A 22,411-nucleotide genomic window follows, 5' to 3' on the forward strand; every position below is an offset into this window, starting at 1 on the left:
CACACACACACACACACACAATGGAATACTACTTGGCCATAAAAAAGAATGAAATGTTGCTATTTGCGCCAACATGGATGGACCTTGAGGAGTTTGTGCTAAATGAAATAAGTCAAATGGAGAAAGACTGTATGATTTCACTTATATGTGGAATCTGAAAAACAAAACAAAACAGGAACAAAATCATTGATACAGAGAACAGATTGGTGGCTGGTTACCAAAGGGGAAAAAGGTTGGGCAGTGGGTGAAATAGGTGAAGGGGCTCAATTGTGTCGTGATGGATAATAACTAGACTTATGGTGCTGATCACTTTGTAGTGTATACAAATATCAAATTATGTCATATACCTGAAACCCATGCTACATATCAATTTTACCTCAATTAAGAAAAAAATGATTTGAACTAATGTGAAAAAGACAGTAAATCTCAGACTAATCTAATAACTGTCTCTAAATCAATGCATTGGTTCCATAAGGCAATCATACGACATAAATCCTATTTTTAAATCATATTTTATTAAGATAAATTAGGGTACTTCCTTTTTTGAAAATAGAATTATGTCAATTTTTATGGTTTTAATATTTTGTATACTTGACTATAAAAGGACTGAGTTGAACAGGTAATGTTTCATCATTCAATGTGAAGATCCCCCTAAAATCCTTCTGCCCAACTTAAACATACAACTTTTAGGGTTGTAGATGAGGTGGTAAAATAGATACCTTTAATGTTAATCAGTGTACTAGTGTTTCAAATTTGTTCATCTGTTAACCAAGAAATGAGCTTTTCCCCTCTTACAATCATGTTTCATGAATATTATTCAAAATTTAAGTTCCCTTATTTTGTAAAATTTACACGAAACCAAAAATCTTCAAAAAAGAAAAAGATATATACTATGTAGTATTTTTCAATAGTAGCTGGTAACCATAGAAGTTAAGGTTCCATTTTAGGTCTGTATCTACTGTGTTGTTTTTTTTGTTTTTTTTTTAAGTTTCTAATTAAAAAAATTTTCAGATATTAACTAGACTAACTACTATGGCGATCATTCACAATATTTACAAATATTGAATCATTACATTGTACACTTGAAACTAATATAATGTTATGTCAATTGTACCTCAATTAAAAAATCATTAAAAAAAGCTTATGCTCATTGTAAAATTCAAGCAGCATGAATGGGTAAATAAAGTGAAAAATGTTTCTCAGTTGTTGTCTTTAGAGGTGATCATGACTGGTTGCATATTTTGCATATTCAGATATATATATATATATTATATATACATATTATACATATACATATAAATAATCATACATAATAATATATATATAAGGTCTGACAATTAACTTTGCAAAGTCATCCTAGGAAGAGTGCTACATACCTCATTGCTGAATATCACTATGGTCACCTTTGAAGTACTCCCTTTGGGAAGCTCTGCACCGATGCCAGTGCCTAGTCCACCCTTCAAAGCAATTTTGGAACTCTTTTTCTGGAATGGTCATCATAACTGTCATGGCATTACTCTTGATGTCCTGAATGTCATCAAAATGCCTTCCTTTCAATATTTCCTTTATCTTTGGGTAAAGAAAGAAGTCATTGGGGGCCAGATCAGGTGAGTAGGGAAGGTGTTCCATATAGTTATTTGTTTACTTGCTAAAAACTCCCTCAAAGACAGTGTTGTGTGAGTTGGTGCATTGTTGCGATGCAAGAGCCATGAATTGTTGGCGAAAAGTTCAGGTCGTCTAACTTTTTCATGCAGCCTTTTCAGCACTTCCAAATAGTAAACTTAGTTAACTGTCCAGTTGGTATAAATTCATAATGAATAATCCTTTGGATAACAGAAAAGGTTAGCAACATCATTGCAACAAGTTCACGAACTTAATTATATGCAAGTACATTTGACTTCTGCAATTACAAGAGGTGCTCAAAGTGGTTACCATCAGTGTCCAGACACTTCTGATTATGGTGAACTACTGCTTGAGCAACGTTGACCAGAGTGTCCAGTTATATACATTTTCTTGGCACCCCCAGTATACATAGTGTGTGTGTACACCAGGCTTTTTTCATTTAACAGTCTACAACACTTTTCAGTATGAGTTCATTTGGATCTACCTCATTTATTTTAAAAGCTGCATCACTTTTCATTGTTGATGTACAAAAATATATTTAACTGATTTCCTAATGATGGACATTGAGAATCCTTCCGTTCTTTCACTGTTATAGACAACGCTGCAAAGAACATCACGGCAAATACTGAAAACTTGTCTGAAAGAACAAAATTCACTCTCTGGGATTTTTGAAGAACAGAGTTTTTATATCCAAATAACTAAGTTCTTAAAAGGGCAAATATTCCCCCCTTTTTTTTCACCATAATAAAACTTATTGAATGAACATAAAGAATTCACTTAAGACAGTGCTATTATATTAACACAAATGTTTTTATGAAAAGAGATACGTAGAAGAAATATCTCATATTTCTTAAAGTGTGTTTACAACTGGGAGGCTGATTGCTAAGTAGACAGCGGCTGCTTTAGAAGTGGACCGACAGTTATTTCATTATTACTAAGGTTTAAAGTATTGATGTTCATGGTTTTTGTTCTATTCCAGGTTAAGATAAAATAACTTGAATTTTTCCATTTTGAAACTTTCATTATCTGAAAGGAATAATCTAGCATTATCAAGTAAGCAGAGTAACTGTTTACCAATTTCTTCACTAAGTCATGAAGTATTATGTTGAATCGATAAGGAATAAACACTTAGAATGTAAGTGAAAGATCGAAAAAGGAAGGAAGTCTATGTTCCCAGCTTAATTCTAAAAGGACAGTTACTGTTCATACTCACTTACCCATTGAGGAGTCACTTCTTTTGGGTCCATATTTCTACCCCTCTCTCACCTCTCAGATCCACTAAAACCTGCAATTCCACTAAAGCATTTGTCTCATTTCCGGGCCCCTCAGTTAGGTCTGCTGTGAATCATGATCCAAAGAACCAAAAAGGAGACTTCCAGCCTAGCAAATAGCAAATGCCACATTAAGAGTCTTCCTTCTTTCCTTGATTACACTTTTGTATTTGAACATGAGCCTTTGGCACGCTAAAAATCTACGTTTCTTCTAAACAAATACAAAAGTATGAAAATCTGATTTCAAAGGGAGATTTGATTTGTGGGAAACGCTTCACACCTGGAAGGGAAATGAATTCGGGCCATAGGTTTGCCCCCAGTTGTTAAGCTTGACAAAGTCACTTCCATCACTTCATCGTGAGTCTCCATTTCCTCTCCTGTGGGAAAGGTGTGAGCCTGGCTCAGCAAGGCTGCTGCTTCCCCACCCCCCAAAGCTGAGGTTTTAGAAATATACTCATACTGAAATATTTTTTGAAAAAGTAACATTGGGTATGCTTGAAAGAATATTTGTAAACATGTACATTATGAAGCACAATAAAATAAACTGCCAGGAACCCACAACTCTGCTTAGGAGCAAGAGCATCCTCTCCTCAACTCACCACTTTTCCTCTTGTGCAGTTTTGCTTATTAGAGGTGGATGTGGCAGCATATTTTCTCCCTTCCCTGGTGAGATAGTAAGGTTCCACTGGAAGACGAGTCAATATTTCCATTCATTTTCTTTCCTTTAAATAAACTATTGTCAACACGCCTTCATTTAAAAAATAACTTTCCTTAAAATTATTCAGCACATTCATATTAAAGCAAAATTGTTTGGTTGTCTTGCTGAGAAATAAATAATGGCTGAGTTATGGATTTCCATTCAGTGAAATAGGTAGAATATATTGCAACTGTTTGAAAATTCCTAGTTTTCCCCTTAAGTCATAGAATTGTTTGGGGGAAAAAAATTGCTAACTATCTGCCATATGCTTTGAAACTAATCTTGTAATGTTTACTAAATTCTGGAAGTGAACTGCTGTGCTGACATATTTATTCAGTCTTGAAACAGATGGGATTCTGTTTGGTGGGGAGAAATGAATGATTTTTGAGAATCTTTCTGTTTTAATAAAAGATTCAAAAACAGTCCCTGTTAATATTGAATACTGGTCATGTGGTAGTTCATATAATTGTATGGAAACTGTTTTCAACACTTCTATTCAGTAAAAACAATTTGCAATTCCCGGGAGAGACTGCTTTGCACTAATAGACAATGTTCTTTATTTTATGTTTCAATACTCAGTAAATGCTCCTTTTTTGTTTTCATTTTCACAACAAATATCTGGAAACCTAAAATGACTTCATAATTAAAAAAAAAATTATCACTCATACCATTCCTATACCCAACAGAAAATTTAAAATGCTGGTTTTGGTATTTGCCCCTTTTCACTTAAAAGATGCATGCGTATTTAAAATCTTGCTCCCTTTTTTCATTTTATTCACTAGTGTGTCAGATACTGTTATTGACATTGATGAGTGTAAATGCATATATAATTTTACTAGTTCCCAATATTCTTAATCATTTTTTATTAAAGTATAACATAATAGGTACACAAATCTTGTGCGTACAGATGGATTCATTTTTACAGAGAGGCACATTTGTGTAACAACTACCTAGGATCAAGATACAGAATATGTCAGCTCCCAGAACCCCCTTGCTCCCTCCTTATCACTACCCATCCTGTCCCGAAGGTGACTAACACCCTCACTTCTAACACTGTAGATAAGTTTTGTTGTTTTGGAATTACATGTAATTAAATCACAGAGTCCTTTTTTTGGTGCCTGGCTTTTGTTCAACATTATATTCATGAGATTCATCCATGGGGTTGTTGGCTGCTATACTTTGTTCGTTTTCCTGCTGTGTAGCATTCCAGTGAATGATAAAATCAACATTTAAAAAATCCATTTTAATTTTGGTGGACATTTGGGTTGTCTCTGTTACCAGAGAGCAGACTCTTCTCAGCACGGTGTCCAAGTTCTTGGTGCCTCGAGCAAAGAACTGAATGAGACACAGAAATACAGTGGTGAATGAGCAGTTTGTTAGAAGTGAAAGTACACTCCAAAGAGATAGGAGCGGGCCTGAGCACAAAGGAGTGACTTAAAAGGTGTTGACTGGTGAGGACTTGGAGTTTTTATTTCCTTCTCTTCTAGAATGGGCTACTCCTCTCTAGGTGTGGGGCCACTTCATTGGCACCTGTGATTGAAAAGAGGCTATTACCTCATCTTTTCAGACTGCACATGTTCCTTCCTAGAATTCAGTCTGTTATAATGATATTAATGAACTTCTGGGCATATGTATGATATTATAATGATGGTATAATGAGGTTAGGGTGAGATGAAGGTCATTGTAGCCTTTACCACACAGGTGTGGGTGACTGGTCTTATCTAGTTAGGTATTTTGTATTCTTTAGTTTCCTTGTAATAGCTAATGGTTATGATAAACAAAGGAAAGTTTGGGTGGAGAGGGGAGGTTTTTTGGGCAGTTATTTTCCGTAGGCCATATTGGACATGCAGGAATGTTACCTGATGTATCCAGGCATCTCGGAGACCCAACTCCTGTTTCTAACTTCCTGCCTTATGTCCCCCTTGAGAGACATGATCCCCATAAATTTCTATGGGACGTTGAGGGACAGGAGGTCTCTTCTTCTGTATCTGCTTCCTGCTGAGTGTGGCCGTTGTCCCTACCTATTCGGGATTCACAGGACTGTTGCCCCGTCTGATCTTAGATGAGGGGAAGGGGTCTCGAGATCTGCCTGGAGGACCCTGTTGACCTCTGTGGTCGGGAGGTACTGGAAATCTTGCTGGGGCATCACTAGTATCCTAATGGCCCTTAGATGAGGAGAGAGAGATTTTAGTTAATAGACTTAAAAGTTTTGGCCTAAGAAGCAGGACTCAAAGCCATTGACAAAGGGTGAATGCGTGATGGGAAGTTCATTCAGCTCCATGGAGCCTGGCCTTTCTTCTGCTATAACCAGTCATTCAGTTATTGTTCACCTGGGAGCTAGGCATGGAAAGAACTCTGGACTACAGTGACTATAATCAATAAGCATAAATCACAAGCTTTAGGGTAATTATCTAAAGCAGGGGATAGGGGATTTCTATGATTCATATTAAAACAATCTATTATTTATGATTAAGAAACTGATTTACAAAATAATTAAGAAACAGGGGGTAGGAGCTAAGAAACTGGGGAAAGGGAAACTTAAGGAAAAGGAAACTTAAAATCCCTATAGGAAAGAAAAGTTAAAGTTTTTCGGGGGGGTTACTTGCTTGGCTGGTGTCATTTCCAGTTTGGGCTATTATGAACAGGAGTGCCATGAACCTGCTTTTACATGTTTTCTGGTGAATATAAATTTGCATTTCTGTTGATTAAAGACGCAAAGTCTATAGCATATACTGGATCACAGCGTAAGTTCAGCTTCACTATATCCTACCTATTAAGGTGGTAGTTGGGGCATCTCCTCACAGCTTGGCAAGGATGGAAATCTAGGCTCCCCATTTGACATTTGCCGGTGTGGGTGTGGTGAGTCCACAGTTTTTTTCTCTGTAGTGTTTGATTGCAGCAGAGTGGTTATTTCCTAAAAACTTTCTGTCTCGTTAGGTTGCCTCTTTCCTGATTATTTAGCTAGAGAGAGCAGACTTTGGGGGACTTTTTTTTTTTCCTGTGCCCATTAGCAATTTCAGATTGCCACCTTCTTCGGCACCCACTCTGGGATATATGAAGCAAAAAACAAAAAACAAAAAACAAAAACAAACCCACAAACTGAGAACTCATCACTGTGTTTTTCTTCAGGTCCTGGTATGTCCAGCCAGTCTGCCATCTTGTCTCCATATTTTAGTGTCTTCTTATATTTGTTTTATACATAATAGCCAGAGGTTTTAGTTATACTTGGAGAAATAAGGAAAGGTAAGTCCATTCCATTTTCCTGTGAGTCTTGGACTGCTTTTTAAAAAAATTAACAACCCACCCAGTTGCACCTCCCTTCCCCTATCACATGTATTAATGTGTAATAATGAAGAAAATAAAACAATATGGAAATAGCAAGACTCAACTATAGCTGGGTCTAGAAAAAACACATTTTAAATATAAAGACACAAATAAGTTAAAAGTGAAAGGATGTCAACGTAAGAAATTTCCAAACCTGTAGAGAATTTTTTATAAGAGTTTATCTGAGCCAAACTGACAACATATGCCAGGGAGCAAGATCTCAAATGCTCCGGAAAATAACAGCCTTGCAGATTCTTTTATGCATTTGAAATTAAAGAGGGAAAGTAAGGAAGATTAAATGGAGGTGGGGGATAGCAAAGCAAGGATTGGATTACAGGACAGTTAAGATTATGTGCTCCCTTTGGGTGGTTACAGCTTAATTCAAAGGTGCATTAACCTAGATGCACAGAAACAATGGTCAGGGCTTGCTTAAGGCAAAGACAATCTTTTACTAAAAAGTTACGTGCCTGAGGTGTGATGACCTGCCCAGTTAGGAATTTATGATCGGATCACCCTATGAGTTTACTTTGTACAGAACCCCGTTTTTTGTTGTCCACAAGGGTAATACACAAAAAATCTGTTTAGAACGGAAAAAGAAATTGAGCAAGATTTCAGGATAGAGGATCAATATGCAAGAATCAGTTGCTGTTCTACACACGAGCAGTGAGCATACCCAAATGAAATTTATACTATAATAGTATCTTAATAGATGCAGAAAAAACATTTGTTCCAACACTCATTCTTCATAAAATTTTTCAATAATTAGAAATGGATAGAAGCTGCCTCAACTTGATAAAGGACATCTATTATTCCACACTGTACTGGAGGTTCTAGCCAATGCAATGAAAGTATGAAAAAGAATAAAAGATATCAAGATTAGCAGACCATGTGATAGTCTACATAAAAAAAATTGTATAGACTGCACAAAAACAGCTACTGAAACTACTAAGTGATTTTAGCAAGGTTGCAGGATACGGGATTAATCAAGCGTCCTTCTTGATCACTCTACTCCTAGTTTGCCCTTCCTCTCATAAATGTTTTGCACGGATAAGGATGTTAAGTCTGTTTGTGCCACACCTCTGATCAGAATTCTTCAGTTAATTTCTTATTGCCTGCAGCATAAAATAGAACATCATTTGCCTATGGGACCCTCCCTGTTTCAGCTGTCTATTATCCAGCCTCATTTCTTCCCACTCTCTCCTGTGCATTTGGCTCCAGTAATGCTTATCAGTTTGTGGTTCCCCAAACATTTCCTGTTCTTTTGCCTCAGAATCTTTATGCTGACTTTCCCTTTTCCCTTATTGCCATTCTTACTTCTGTGAGTTTCAGCTTTGTCTCCTAGATCAACGTTTCACTGATTTTCCAAGAAATGAATTAATTAGTTAATTAGCTAACTAATTTGCTCATGACTGAAGGTGGATACCATTCATTACATCCTTGTATCATTTCAATTTGCTTCTCCACTTTCCACCACATCACATGCAGGACCAATACGTCAGTATGGAATTACCAAGTTCTTTATCAAACACTCAGGTAGAACGCAGAATGGTAGAACAAAGTGTTTGCAACCCTATCTATCTTACTTTTTTCTCTTGGCAAGGGTCTCTGTTGGGTGTTGGAGATGGTATACTAAATAAGAAACGGTCCCTCTTCTAAATGGCTAAGAGTCTAGTGGAGGGAAACAGAAAAACACAAAAAGGCAATTACAATACACTGTAGTAGATGCTAACTTAAAAAAAAGTTATCGTATGATTTATGGGAAGGAGCACATAAGCACATAGTCTTGTGGTGACATGGGGTCCAGGGGAATGTTGGTCAGAAGCATTTCCCTAAGGAGGTAAAACTTAAGCACTTCTCCTCTGTACTCCCAGATATGAACATCCAGCTAAATTTTTAACATCTCCCATTGGACACACAAATGATATCTCAAGCTCGACTTGTCCACAAGTAGCCAAGTAGATTTCTTCCTACTTACAGGAAAATTTGTAAAAGAATTTGAAATGGGCAAAAGATTATTAGCACACTCTTCTGGGTTGTCTGTGTCTTTCGAATATCCCTACAGTCCCAGAAAATAAGGAAATTGGACATCTAATACCAATTCGGAAACATTTTACAATCCAAGTTTGTATAAATAAAATTAATTATAGGCAAATGAGACTAATGTAATCATTTTGGTTTTAAAAAACAGCATGCTGCTTCTCCTATTTATCAGTGTGTAATACAAGCATATATTTTATTTTACTTATTTTATGTTTCCCAAATGTAGACAGGCGTACTAATCAAATAAGATAATATTTAATGTTATATAACATTTTATGTACATTTTTGTTCAACTAAATTCAGTCATTCTGACAAACTTTTTCTTTCACTGGTAATTATGTTTTTACAGCTAGAAGGTAACTTCCAAGATGTTAAGGTAATCTAAAACCTTGGACTGATATTAGTTAATGGATAACCGTTGGATACCTAGACAATGTCTAAACACTGTAAAATACCACCATGTTGATTACTAACATAATTTCAGATTTATGTACTATTGCTTCTTATTGTTATGGTATATCTTGGGGTCATATTAATGACTGTCTTCATTTTTGCCACTTTAAGATGTATAGAGTTGTGTTCGACTATTGAATGTTGTGTTATACGAAGTCATGAGCTTTGCTCTCTGCTAAAATGCTGGTGTAAGACAGACAGTGCTGCCTTATCCACTTACGCAGTTTTCTCTGTGAAATAGAAGACACTGGGTTTAAGTTATAAAATTAATATGATGGTTGGAGCTATATGAGGAGAACAATGACAGAGAACTACAACTGTGCTTGGGCTTTTGTTTTTTCAAGCGAAAAGCATTTTCCCCCTAGAACAGTGATTCTTAGACTTTTTGGGAGCTCCTGCAGACCACAAAGCAGGAGCCCCCATTTTCCTCACAGGCACTTTCCCCCAAGTATGTCTCTTACTCATCTAATTTCATTTTGGCACCCGATGCTCAGAACCCAGACTCCCCTGAGCCCTTCTTCCCAAGAACACAGGGATGTCACTGTCTATACATCTGCCTCCCCGTTGGACTTGGAGCTCTCTGATGGCTGAGTTACTCAGTCCACCTGAAACACATGTATTCATTACTGAACTAGGTGCCAGGAAAGCAAGCATGCTATAAGAAAATTGTGTAGAATAGTATTTGTTTGAGCGGATTTCTGTGAGAAAGAAATGAGACAGTGCTATGAAAACACAGTGCCTAGAACAAATGTTAGTTCTGTTCTAATGTTAGTTCTAAACGTAATGTTAGTTCTAGAACAGCACGTAAATGTGAGTTCCTTCAGTCTGGACGCTCACCAGACTCCCACAATCCAAAAGTGGCACTTTCCTTTGGCCTCTTAAGGAACATGATACAGCCAGGATGAACAGGACATACCAAGAGCCCCAGAGGCCAGTGCAACAGAGGCTGGATGCATTTGTTTCTGCCTGACCTCAGCAACAGGTTGCCGTTGCCATGTTCCTTTCTCTATAGCTCCCTGGAAACAAGTCTATCCTGTTACAAGCTCACTGCTTTGGCCACGTGCTGACACTGTTCACCTCCACTGTTGGGAACGGCTGACTTGTACTTAACGCTGCAGGAATCAAGACACCAGGCTCCTTAAGAAAGGTGGAGGAACCCACGCCCCCTCCCATATCAGCCAGTGTGGTGCCCAGGCATCCCATAGGAGGAGAATGTGAGTCAGGACTCCCCAGCCCTCAGGCTAGGGTTTTTGCACTGGGAACAGCCCTGGGGCAGAAGGAGGGGTAGGGGACAAAGAGCTGGGAGAGGGAAGTCTGCAAAGCAGAGGATGTTCAGAAAAAGGAGAGAGCACCCAGATGATGTCCTCCAGGTCTGTCCCCAGGATCTGGGACCTGAGCAGAGGCTCTCCAGGTGCCCTCCCGGAGGGGAGAGGACAACAGCCTGATAAACGGCTTAATGAGAGCAGTTCAGAAGACATTGTCCTTGCCAGCTGTCTGTTCATGGAGGAAAGAGACAGGAGAGAGCTTCTGAGAGGGAATCAGGATTGAGAGGCAGAAGGGATTCACATGGAGGAGTTGGGAGCCAGGCGGGAGAGGGGCCTGAGCAGATGGAAAAGAAGAGATGCAGGAGAATTTGTGGGAGCTCAGGGAGCAGGGGAGGGAGAAGTAGCCCCAAAGCCTCATCCCAAGCCTTCCAGGATCCCTGACGCTGTCATGGATAGACTTCCCCATGGACTGAGCTCCAGTACAGCCAGCTGGGTCTGGTGGTGTAGGGATGGCGAAGAAATGTCTGCCTAAGAGGACAAAAACTTCCAACAGGTGAAAACATTGTTTCCTCTACTCCTAACACTTCTGACACAAGATGTGTGGGTTTTCCACACCGAACAATTCTCCAGTTCTCTGAGGACACCAACTGGGTGTCCTAGTATTTATTTCAGTTCTGACACTAACTACCCAGAGTTACTTAGCACAGACCCCACGGGCTAAGGGCTCACTCCTACAAGACTGTCCATACTTCAGACACCAATGACCAGTCCAGACCTTCCTGCTCTTCTCTGACCGACTGGCTATAAATCAGAGGTTCCCACAACCCAGTCTTTAGATTCGATCATTTGCTAGAAGGCTCACAAAACTCAGGAAAGAGTTTTACTTACCAATACCAGATTATTATAATGGCTACCACTCAGGAACCACCAAATGGAAGAGATGCATAGAACAAAGCATGGGGGAAGGGTGCAAAGCTTCTATGTCCTCTTGCGGTGTGCCACCCTCCGGGCACCTCCATGTGTTCTCCAACCCAGAAGCTCCCCAAATCCCTTTGGTCAGGGTTTTTGTGGAGGCTTCATTATGTAGGCATAAGTGGTTAAATTACTGACCACTGCTGATTAGCTGAACCTCCAGCCCCTGTTCTCTCCCTGAAGGTTAGGGAAGGGGCGGGAGGAGGGGCCGAAAATTCCAATCTTCTAAACACAAGGGTGGTTTCCCTGGCAGCCAGCCTCCATCTTTAGGGGCTTTCCAAAAGTCACCTCATTAACATAAAGTCAGGTGTGATTGAAAGGGGCTTGTTATGAATAACAAAAGATGCTCTTTTCACCTTTACCAGTCTAAAGTTGTCTCAGGAGCTGGAGACAAAAATCAAATATGATTAACAATGAAAAAAATGCTCCTATCACTCTTATCACTTAGGAAGTTATAAGCGTTTGGGGACCTCTGCCAGCAGCTGGAGATGAAAACCAAAGTCTATTTTTCTTATATCACAGTATCACACTGCCCTACCCTGCGCCCAGGAAACCTGTCCTGCGACGCCTGGCGCAGAGTCCTAGTTTTCCTTGGATGGATCTTGCATAAACCAAGTCAACCACAGGCTCTTTGCTTTCAGGAACTTCTTATGGAAGACTTGCTATTGATCAACAGAGGGTGGGGGCATCCAAAGATGAGGTTCCCCATCCCTTGAAGGCCAGATAGGGTATGTATAGGGACACAAGCCCACATTCACTATCTTCAGAGCCTGTCAAAAGCCCTGGTGTTCAGACTTAAGAGATTCCTTAAGTGGTCCATCCAGCCCAGCATTTCCCTCAGACTATGATGGTAGGTGTTCAATGATTATATATTGGACCAAATTGAATGAGAGCAAGAAGAGATGTCCTTTGAAAGATGAAGGATAGCCTTGAAGCAAAGAGGTTAAGGATCTTCCTGCAATCTCATATGACAGCCCAAAGCACTCCACGGCCAGAAGCCTGGATTACAGCCTGCGCCTCCTCACTCGTGACCTACATAAGCAAGCAAGTCATTGAAGCAACCTGAGCTGCTTTTCATCATCTGTCATCTCTCATGGGCCCTGCTATCACAGTTGGCACCCAATAAATTCTAGTTGAATGAAAGGGTAGAAATACGTTATTATTGGGCATTACACAAATTTTAGCATTATGTCACAATTAATAAGACATGCATCAGAAGTAAGGGGAAACCTGCAAAATCAGAGAAGATTTGGTAATCAGAAATCAGGTTGACACAATTAATCCAAAGTTATCTCCAAATGAATAGGCTTAACTCTGCCTGAACAACTCAGACACACGGAAGTACCTTGACAGGTTTTGCCAGCTCGGCTTTTGCAATCATCAGTAATAACTGCATATCCCTTTATCTTGGGTTCCTTTGAGGATAAAGCAAATCTGAGTCCTCTGAAGTATAGATGGTGGCTCACAGTAGCCGTTTCCAGGAATAAGATTTAGATAGAGAATGAATTCACAGAATAAAAGGCGCTCCCCTCCCAATGTAGTGTCCTGGGCTTTATAAAACTTAACGCAGAGCAAACACAGTGATTCCTGAGACATAACAGAGACAGAGCATTTATCCGTGTCCTGGCACCTCTCCTCTTTTGCCTAACAATACGGACACTCCAAACCACTGCAACACAGGTACAGAAAGCCCTTCAGCGACTTTCTCAGTCTATGGCTATATCAGTTATCTACTGCTGTGTAACAAACTTAGTGGCTTAAAACAACACAAACTACTTATCTCATAGTTTCTGTGGATCAGGTAAGTCCAGGTATAGCTCCTAAGAGATCCTAAGCAGTCCTCTGCAATCAAGGTGTCCTCCAGGGCTGGGGTCTCATTGGGAAGCTTGACTGGGGAACAATCTACTTCTAAGCTCACGCAGGTTGCTGGGTTGTTGGCAGAATTCATTTCTTGTGGTTATATCACTGAAGGCCCTGGCTTATGAGCTGTTGCCTGGAGTTTGCCTTCAGCTCCTAGAAGCTACTTCCAGCTCCTAGAGACTTCTGGAAGTTTCTTGCCACATAGGTTTTCCCAACACGGCCACTTATTTCATCCAGCCAGCAAGGACAGCCCTTAGAGTGAGTCTACTGGCAAAATGGAGTCATACATGACATAATCTAAACAGGAAAGTGACATTCCATCATCTTTGCCATATCCTATCGGTTAGAGGCAAGGTCTTGCTTACAACCAAGGGGAAGAGTTTCCCAAAAGAGATTAAAATCAGGAGGCAGGGATTGCGGGGGCCACCCTATAGTCTGTCTGTCACAATGACCAAGTCTGACAGCTGTTCAGCACCTGAAAAGCCATGCACAGAATTCATCATTCTGTGTTAAAATTATTTACTAAGACTCAAAGAGAAAGGCGGGTAAGGAGATGTTCTCATGTTACTCCCAAAGTCTTTCATGAATTATGCTCTTGGTCTCTTGCTGGACCCTTTCCTGGCCAGGTGATCAGGTCAGGACCACCTGAAAATGTTCCACTAACACCTGACTCCATCCTTTTGGGGTCTGGTGTCCTTTTGTTATTTCATCAGCCATCTCTGAAACAGAGTGCTTCCCATCTTCTCTTTCATGGGAGAAGAGTTTAACCTTAATACTTCTCTTTGTTATACTCCCCTTCCACTAGGGTCCCAGAGGTTTTTTGCCAACTTTTTGCCTCCCATCCTCTGATCCTGTCTGTGTTTCAACCAGGTTTCAGAGGGATCTAAAACCAAAACCTCAGCTGCACACTAGAGGCTGTGTTTTCCAGGGCAGAAGGTGCTGGCTTTTATCAGATTCTCAAAGGCTCCCCCGCCCACACACACACCTGAAAAGACGAAGAACCATGGTGCATTTGGAAGAAAACACAGCCAGCTCATGTTTGGAGGCATGGGCTGGCAGATTTCTCCCACCCTCTGCCCAGAGTACCAGGCCTGAGCTGGGCAGTGCTCCATAACCCCAGCTGTGATCAGCCAGAGAAAGGCAGGGTGGGTCACGTGCTGTGCCTGGAGCAGGTCCCAGGCCCCACTTAACCTATCAGCCGCTCTGTCCTTGCCTTGAAGCTCAGAACTTGTGAGCTGATAGCATCCTCCCCTCTTGCCAGAGTCAACACTGCCAAGGGCTGTGAAGCTGGTGGCAGCTCCCAGAGAGGGGGTGGAGCGCCACATTATCCCTAAGGGAGCAGGTGTGTCCGGCCTTCATCTCGACAGGCCCCTTTGACTCCTCTCCTCCTCAGCCCTCCTCCCAGGCCCCTCAGGGGTCTTTTGGGATGGTGGCTCCAAGTGCGGCATCTCTTCCCTGTCTTGGGCTCTCCGGGAGCTGTTGTCCAGTAAGATCCACCATTCTTCAAATCTTGGCCTCATGGACATGTTGTCTCATCAATAGGAACCCTTGCAGGGCCCTGTGCTTCCAGAAAGCAGAGCCATATGCAGGAATGCAGCATCAGCAACCGATCAAGAAACTATGAAACTATGGTTGGCAAATGTCCCCGGATTGTGACAGGGGGCAGGCTGCAGAGGTGGAGACGAGATGACCAGCTGAGCACTGGCAGGCTCAGGGATTCCATGTGGTGTCAGAGCTACAGAGGCCTCTGCACTGTGCAAGTTCCATGTCATACTACAGAGTTGTAAGGATTCCGTGCCAGGGTTCCTACTGCACACCACCGAGGAAAGAAGCAAGTTTTGCATAAGGCTAGAAAGGCATCTGACAAGAAGTGCAAACTATGCTTTCTGGAAAGCACATCAGGCCGGACGGGCAAGTTGTCATGTGAGTGATGGCCAAATCATACTATGGATCTCAGACACTTGAGAGGCCCTGACTTCTCTTTCTCTGTGAAACTAATTTCGTAAAAGGAGAGACAGAGGCCGTGCTGGTTGTCCTTGGCAAATGAGACTAACTAATCAAGTTGGAACCAGTTCGGATCGGATGGGGGCAGGTGCAGTGGACCTGACTCAGCTTACTGGAGTCTGCTGGAGCAGGCAGAGTCTCAGAGAGTGGGAATCAGCAGGTCCCCAGCTCTGACCCCTGAACCAGTCTGCTGCTTTTGTTGACGACTCTGCCTGCAAATGTGCCTGTGACCGGGACAGATGCGAAGGCACACACCCATGACATTCGCAGGCGCGGGTCCGCATGGGACAGATTTAGAAACAGGGGCTCCCCAGGACTCCGAGGCAGAAACTCCCACCCATTGCTGGGTGGCATCTCACAGCAGGTCTCAACAATGCAACAAATATTCTCCTGGGCCTCAGCTCAGGGTACGGGGCGGGGGGGGGGGCAGAGTGATGCACAATTCTGAGGGCAAGAGCAGGCAGGGCACCCTCTCAGTGACATGGGGTGAGTGTAGGGACCCAGCTCCGAATTCAGATGCCCCTTCAGATCACCTTAACGCCCTAATGATGCTGGGCTCCCTCCAGTAACACATGCATGTTCGTAGTCTCCCCAGGCTATTCTGGTGACTTTTACTGATGCTATTTATCCTTGCCACAAGGACAGATAAAGTCAGTAGAAAGTATAGGAAACAGTGTCCTGAAGGGGTTTAAGAATCTCCACTGGGGAGCTGTGACCACAGCATCAGTGTGCAGTGACATTGATGCCCTCAGGGCAAGTCCTTGCCTCAGTTTCAGCAGCTGTCTCCTGTGTTCCAGCATGTGGTAGGTATAATATCATTGTCTCTGTATGCCATAGGTGAAAAAGGTGGGGAGAAAGTGAAAGTGGGGAGAAGCCAGGAAACCACACCGCAAAAGAACCCCACCCTGAATCCTTAGGAGAAGAACAATTAGTTGGAGAAAGCCTGGGACTGACAAGCAAATATTGTGATTGGTCTCTTTCTTGGGCTTGTAGGGAGAGAGTTAACATAAAAAAAAAAAAAACAACACAAAAAATCGCTTCTCGGCCTTTTGGCTAAGATCAAGTGTAAAAACAAACAAACAAACAAAAACCTTTGCGAAGAGCTGCCAATATTTTTCTCAAGGGAGGATGTGATGTGATGAAAAACATTTTGTAGCCCAGGAGGCCAGAGGCCTAGTCAAGGCAGATAGTCCCTGAGAGAGAAACTTCTGGAACAGGGACTTTACCACGCATGCCTCCCAGGGGACCATATGTCCTGAGAGTGGTCTTCTGCAAAGGCCCCAGTCCTGGAGGAGAGGTTGGCAAGACGGCTGAAGCTATGTGGCCTGAGACGAGCTCGCTGTCTGTCATCTCCTCATATTTGTAGTGAACTTTCCAAGGTCTCAAGTCCTTGTGTTAAGTAGCCAGATGGCTAACCTTTGTGTCTGATTGATGCTGGCAGAAGTGAGGCAATGTGGTGAGGGGACCTCCAGGGGGATCATCTAGTTCCCCTGCTCTCATGTCTTTGTCATTTAGGGCTGTGTGGCTTAAACAATAGGCATTTATTTCTCACAGCTCTGGAGGCTGACGTTCAAGATCAAGGAGCTGACAGATTTCATGTCTGGTGAGAACCCACTTCCTGATTCACGGTCTTCTCCCTGTGTCATCACACAGCAGAGGGGTGAGGGAGCTCTCTGGGGTCTCTTTTATAAGGACACGAAGCTCATTCATGAGGGCTCCATCCTCATGGCCTAATCATCTTGCGGAGGCCTCATCTCTGAATACAATCTCATTTTGGGTTAGGTTTTCAACATATGAATTTGGGGAAAGGGGGGGACACAAACATTCAGTGTATAAGCCCTTAGCTGACCTACTCTTAAAAGCAGGGGACCCCTAGTGATTGGCTGGGTCACATTTCTTTGTACTCTGCCTCTTCTCCCATCTTGCTACTCAAGCTGAGATCCACCGACCAACTGCAGCACGATTACCTCAGAGTTTGTTAGAAATGCAGGCTCTCAGGCACCGCCCCAGACCGCCAAGTCACAATTAACAAGATCCCAGGGGATCAGCATGCACTTGAACATTTTTTTTTTTTTTTTGAGAAGCAGTGCTCTACCACAGACTAAGTTAGTGACAGAGTGAAAAGCGTGGTCTTGGCGTGGCAGGGAGGAGCGTGGCTTCTGGAGCCGCACAATCGTGGTTTCAAATCCTGCCTCCACCACTCCTGCCCATGTGATCCACTGCAAGTTACTTACCTTCTGTGAGTCTCAGTTTCCCCACCTGTAAAATGAGGACAATTGCAGCACCAACTTCATGGGACTGGGAGAAGAATTAAATAGGCTGATGTATGGGAAGTGCCTGGTGCATATCGTGTTTCCCCAAAAATGAGACCTAGCTGGACCATCAGCTCTAATGAGTCTTTTGGAGCAAAAATTAATATAAGATGTGGTCTTATTTTAATATAAGACCAGGTCTTATGTAATGTAATATAATATAATATAATACCAGGTATAATATAATATAATATAATATAATATAATATAATATAATACCGGGTCTTATATTTTTGCTCCAAAAGACGCGTTAGAGCTGATGGTCCAGCTAGATCTTATTTTCGGGGAAACACGGGAGTAGGTGTCCGGTGGATGAGAATTCTCTTTCTGGAGCTTCCTTCCCGGCAGATTCATCAGGGTGGGGCTGAGGAACGGGTATCTTTAAAAGCTCCCAGGGAATTCTGACGCAAGGGTAGGTGACATTGCTTCATATTATTTACAGAAACTAACTCCTGGAATTGTGCCCAGAGAACATTCTTGTGCCCTCGATGATGCTGACTAGTGTTGGAAGGTGAAACTCTCTGCAGAGGGAAAAGGAGAGACGCTCTGGATAGCAGTGGCGGTGAGCAATGGTCCAGCCCCTCAGAAACGTGATGGGAGACTGGACGTGCCAAGGCACAGCCCGACAGCCAGGAGAGGCTCACTGAAAGGAAAGGGGAGAGACAAGTAGAGGCAGCAATTTTAGATTCGCCATTTTAGGAGGTTCGCTGGGGAGGGACAGAGATTTGTGATAGCAAAGAATGTGGAGGAAAAAAGGGGTTCTATGGAAAGTAACCTCACAGGCTGATCCTATTATAAGTTCCTAACTGGGCAGGTCATGCTGGGTAGTCACTCCCAGACATATAACTTATTTAGTGAAAGGTTTTAAACCAGCCCTGCCCATTGCTCTTGTGCATCTAGGCTAACACCCCTGTGAACTACTAGAAGTGATACCCCTTGAAAGGGATATTAACCCTCAAGAGAGCTCATAATCTTGTTAATCCATACTTGCTTTCTTCCACTTCCATGTACTCTTCCTTCCCTTCCCACCTTAATTTCAAACGTGCAAAAGAAGCTGCAAAACAGTTATTCTCTTGAGGATTTGAGAGCTTCCTCCCAGCATATATTGTCAGTTTGGCTCAAATACACTCCAGTAAAAATTCTCTACAGGTTTGGACATTTCTTACATCGACAAGAATCAAAGGGATTTTTAAGAAAGGAGAGAACTGATGCAGTATCGGGGGCGGGGAGTGATAACTAAACTAGCATGTATTATTTATTCAGCACCTAACAGGTTTTCTTTTTTTTTTCTTTCAAAGAAACTTTTTTAAAAAAGTATAATACAATATACATATAGGAGAGTGCATAAAACCAAATGAATTGTTGAATAAATAATTATGACACAAAGTCCTATGTAGCCATCAAGTAGCTCAAGAGGCAGAACTACGCCAGCACCCAGCACAAGTGGGGAGCATGGACCCCCTTGCACATACACGTGTTACTTTATCAATGTCCCTATTTTCCCTGCGAGGAAACCAAGAGGCAAGTAGGTTAACCGCCTCCCCCAGGGTCACACAACTTACACGTAAGCAGCAGAGCAAGAATTCACACCCACCTGTGTCTGACTGCAGACCTATGCCAGTGCTAACGAGGCACGGCTCCTGCGTGGAAGGGGGGTGTGCAGGACTGGAGGGCCAGGCCCCAGAGAAGGTGGGCAGGGAGGGAGTAGACTTCAGGACTTGGGTCAACTCTCCTGAGCAAGCAAGGATGAGAGAAGAGCAGTTACTTTGGAGCAAAGAGGGAGCATGCCCCAGAGGTGTTCGTCCTCACCCGAGCTTCTCATCTCTCCCGACAGGGCCAGAGTGGTCAACCCTCAGAAAGGGTTGGGAGAGGGGGCCCTTGAATCTTCCTATTAGACAAAGAGCTTGGCAAGCAGGTCTGGGATCTCGTCAGAGCAGTATCACCGAATGAAAGACTGTCCATGCAGACAGTAGGAAGCTAAGCGGAAAGATGGAACTGTCCCCAGAGGGAAGGTTTCTGACTGAGCTGGCTCAGTGCCCCTTGGCCCACTCCTGTCAAGGAAGTGGGACTGTTTCTAGAAGAAAATGCTCTGCTGGGTTGGCCTGAGGGCTCATGCTGGGTTTCAAGTGAGATAAAACAAACAAACAAAAAAAAAAATCCACTGGTCAATGGCAGCTCAAGGTGAACCCCACAAGAAAGTTGTTCTGAGGAGGTCACACATGGCCATTATGTAACCTTCAAATCAGGACATGTCTGCTTTTCCATAGCAGCTGGGAATTTCTGAGACCTGTTTATATAGAATTAGAACTTCTCATAAAGGACATGTGACAAGTGTCACACCTACCCTTGCCCTCCATCTGCCCAGTTCCCACACCTTCATAAGTAAATTTTATTCTCAGTTTCTTAAGCATCTTTCCAGAGCTTTAAAAATGCACATTCAAGCAAATCTAATACTAAATTTTTATTCCTTCACCCCCTTTCTAAATACAAAGGTAATCTATTATAGATACTGGTGGGTACCTTGCTTTTTTCCCCCATTTGAAAAATTTTAGTAAAATACACATAACAAAATCTACCCTCTTAACCACTGTAAGTGAACAGTTGAGTGGTGTTAGGCACATTCATTTTGTTGTGCAACTATCAACCACCATCCATTTCCTAGCTCTTTCATCTTGCAAAACTGAAACTGTATCCACTAAACCATAACTTCCCATTTCTCCCTTCTCCCAGCCCCTGGCAACCACCATTCTGCTTTCTGTCTCTATGAATCTGACCACTCTAGAAACCTCATATAAGTGGAATCAGACAGAATTTTCCTTTGTGATTAGGTTATTTCACTTAGCATAATGTCCTCAAGATTTATCCATGTTGTAGCATATGACAAGGCTTCCTTCCTCTTTAGGGCTGAATAATATTCCGTCGTATGGACATACCACATTTTGTTCACCTACCCATCCCATCAATGAACACCTCGACCACTTCCTCATTGTAGTTATTTAAATAATGCTGCTATGAACGTGGGTGGATAAATATCTATTTGAGTCCTTATTTTCAATTCTTTGGTACATATGCACCTTGCTTTTTTTTACTTATCAGTACTTTAAAAATATTTCCTGACCAACAGAAGACTCATTTTATGCATGAAAAAACTGAGTCCCAGAGAGGGAAATTTTGTTGAAAGTAGAACTGTGCGTCTAGACAAGCCTCCTCTTCCCAGACCAGTAATTTATTCTAATACACTACTTTTCCCCCAGCATTCTATATTTATATTAAATTTAATACTAGCTCAGGGCCTAACAATACCACTCTATGAGTAAGTGAAAATGAGAAAATTGGCAAAGTGGTTTCCAGCTCATTGCTGCATTCACTTTAGCTGCTCACACATGTACCCAACAATGATGCTGGATGGAAGTGGCTATAAACTCACACACAATGACTATAAAGTCACAATCTTCACAACATTCCCATTCATGACATGGGATGTGACATGGGATGCCTGACATGACATGACATGGGATGCCTCCCGTGTCAAGAAGGGAGCCTCCGCATACTGCCTCACCCCTGCCACAAGGATGCCATGTGACCAAATAGGCTGTCCAGTCTCTGTGGCAACACTGGTGCCCAGTAAAGTCTGTTATGGGTTGAATTATGCCCCATCCCCCCAAAAATATTCACCTTTTGAAGTCCTAATTCCCATTACCTCAGAATATGCCCATCATCTCAAGATTCTAACAGGTACTTCTCAACATCTACACCCCGCCTCCACACTCCCACCCCAAACCAGGTCCTCACCTCTCAGCCACCTGACCCAGGAGCAGAAGGTCACCAGCAGCCATTGGCCATGGTCACATAGGGGAGAGGTATTCTACTGATAAGGAAACCAGAAAAATTGTCTACATTTGCCTGAGGAGTGCTTCCGAGCAGGCCTGGACTAGAAATGAGACAATCTTCTCAGAAACAGAATTTAAGAAGGTGCCAGAAAAAACTCAGCAATCATGATAAATTATAATTTAATGCGGTATATAAAAAATCGTAGTAAAATATGCACAACATAAAATTTACGATTTTAACCAATTTTAAGTATACACTTCAGTGGCATCAAGTACATTCACATTATTGTGCAGCCATCACCACCATTGATCTGCAGAACTTTTTCATCTTCCCAGACTGAAAGTCTGTCCATTAAACATCTCCTATTTCCTCCTTCCCCAGCTTCTGGTAACCATCACTCTAATTTATGTCTCTATGAATCTTATTACTCTAGGTACCTCATATAAGGGGAATCATACAGTATTTGTCTTTTTGTGTCTGGCTTATTTCACTTAGTATAATGTCCTCAAGGTTCATCCATGCATATGTCAGAATTTCCTTGCTCTTTCAGGGTGAATAATATTCCATTGTATGGATACACCACATTTTGTTTACCCTTCATCCATCAATGGACACTTGGGTTGCTTCCACCTTTTGGCTGTTGTGAGTAAGGCTGCTGTGGACGTGCGCGTACAAATATCTGTTTGAGTCCTTGCTTTCAATGCATTTGGATATGTATCCAGAAGTGGAATTGCTGGATTATATGGTAGATCTATTTTT

The sequence above is a fragment of the Rhinolophus ferrumequinum genome, chromosome 18 (assembly GCF_004115265.2).
Source record: "Rhinolophus ferrumequinum isolate MPI-CBG mRhiFer1 chromosome 18, mRhiFer1_v1.p, whole genome shotgun sequence".
Classification (NCBI taxonomy): Eukaryota; Metazoa; Chordata; class Mammalia; order Chiroptera; family Rhinolophidae; genus Rhinolophus; species Rhinolophus ferrumequinum.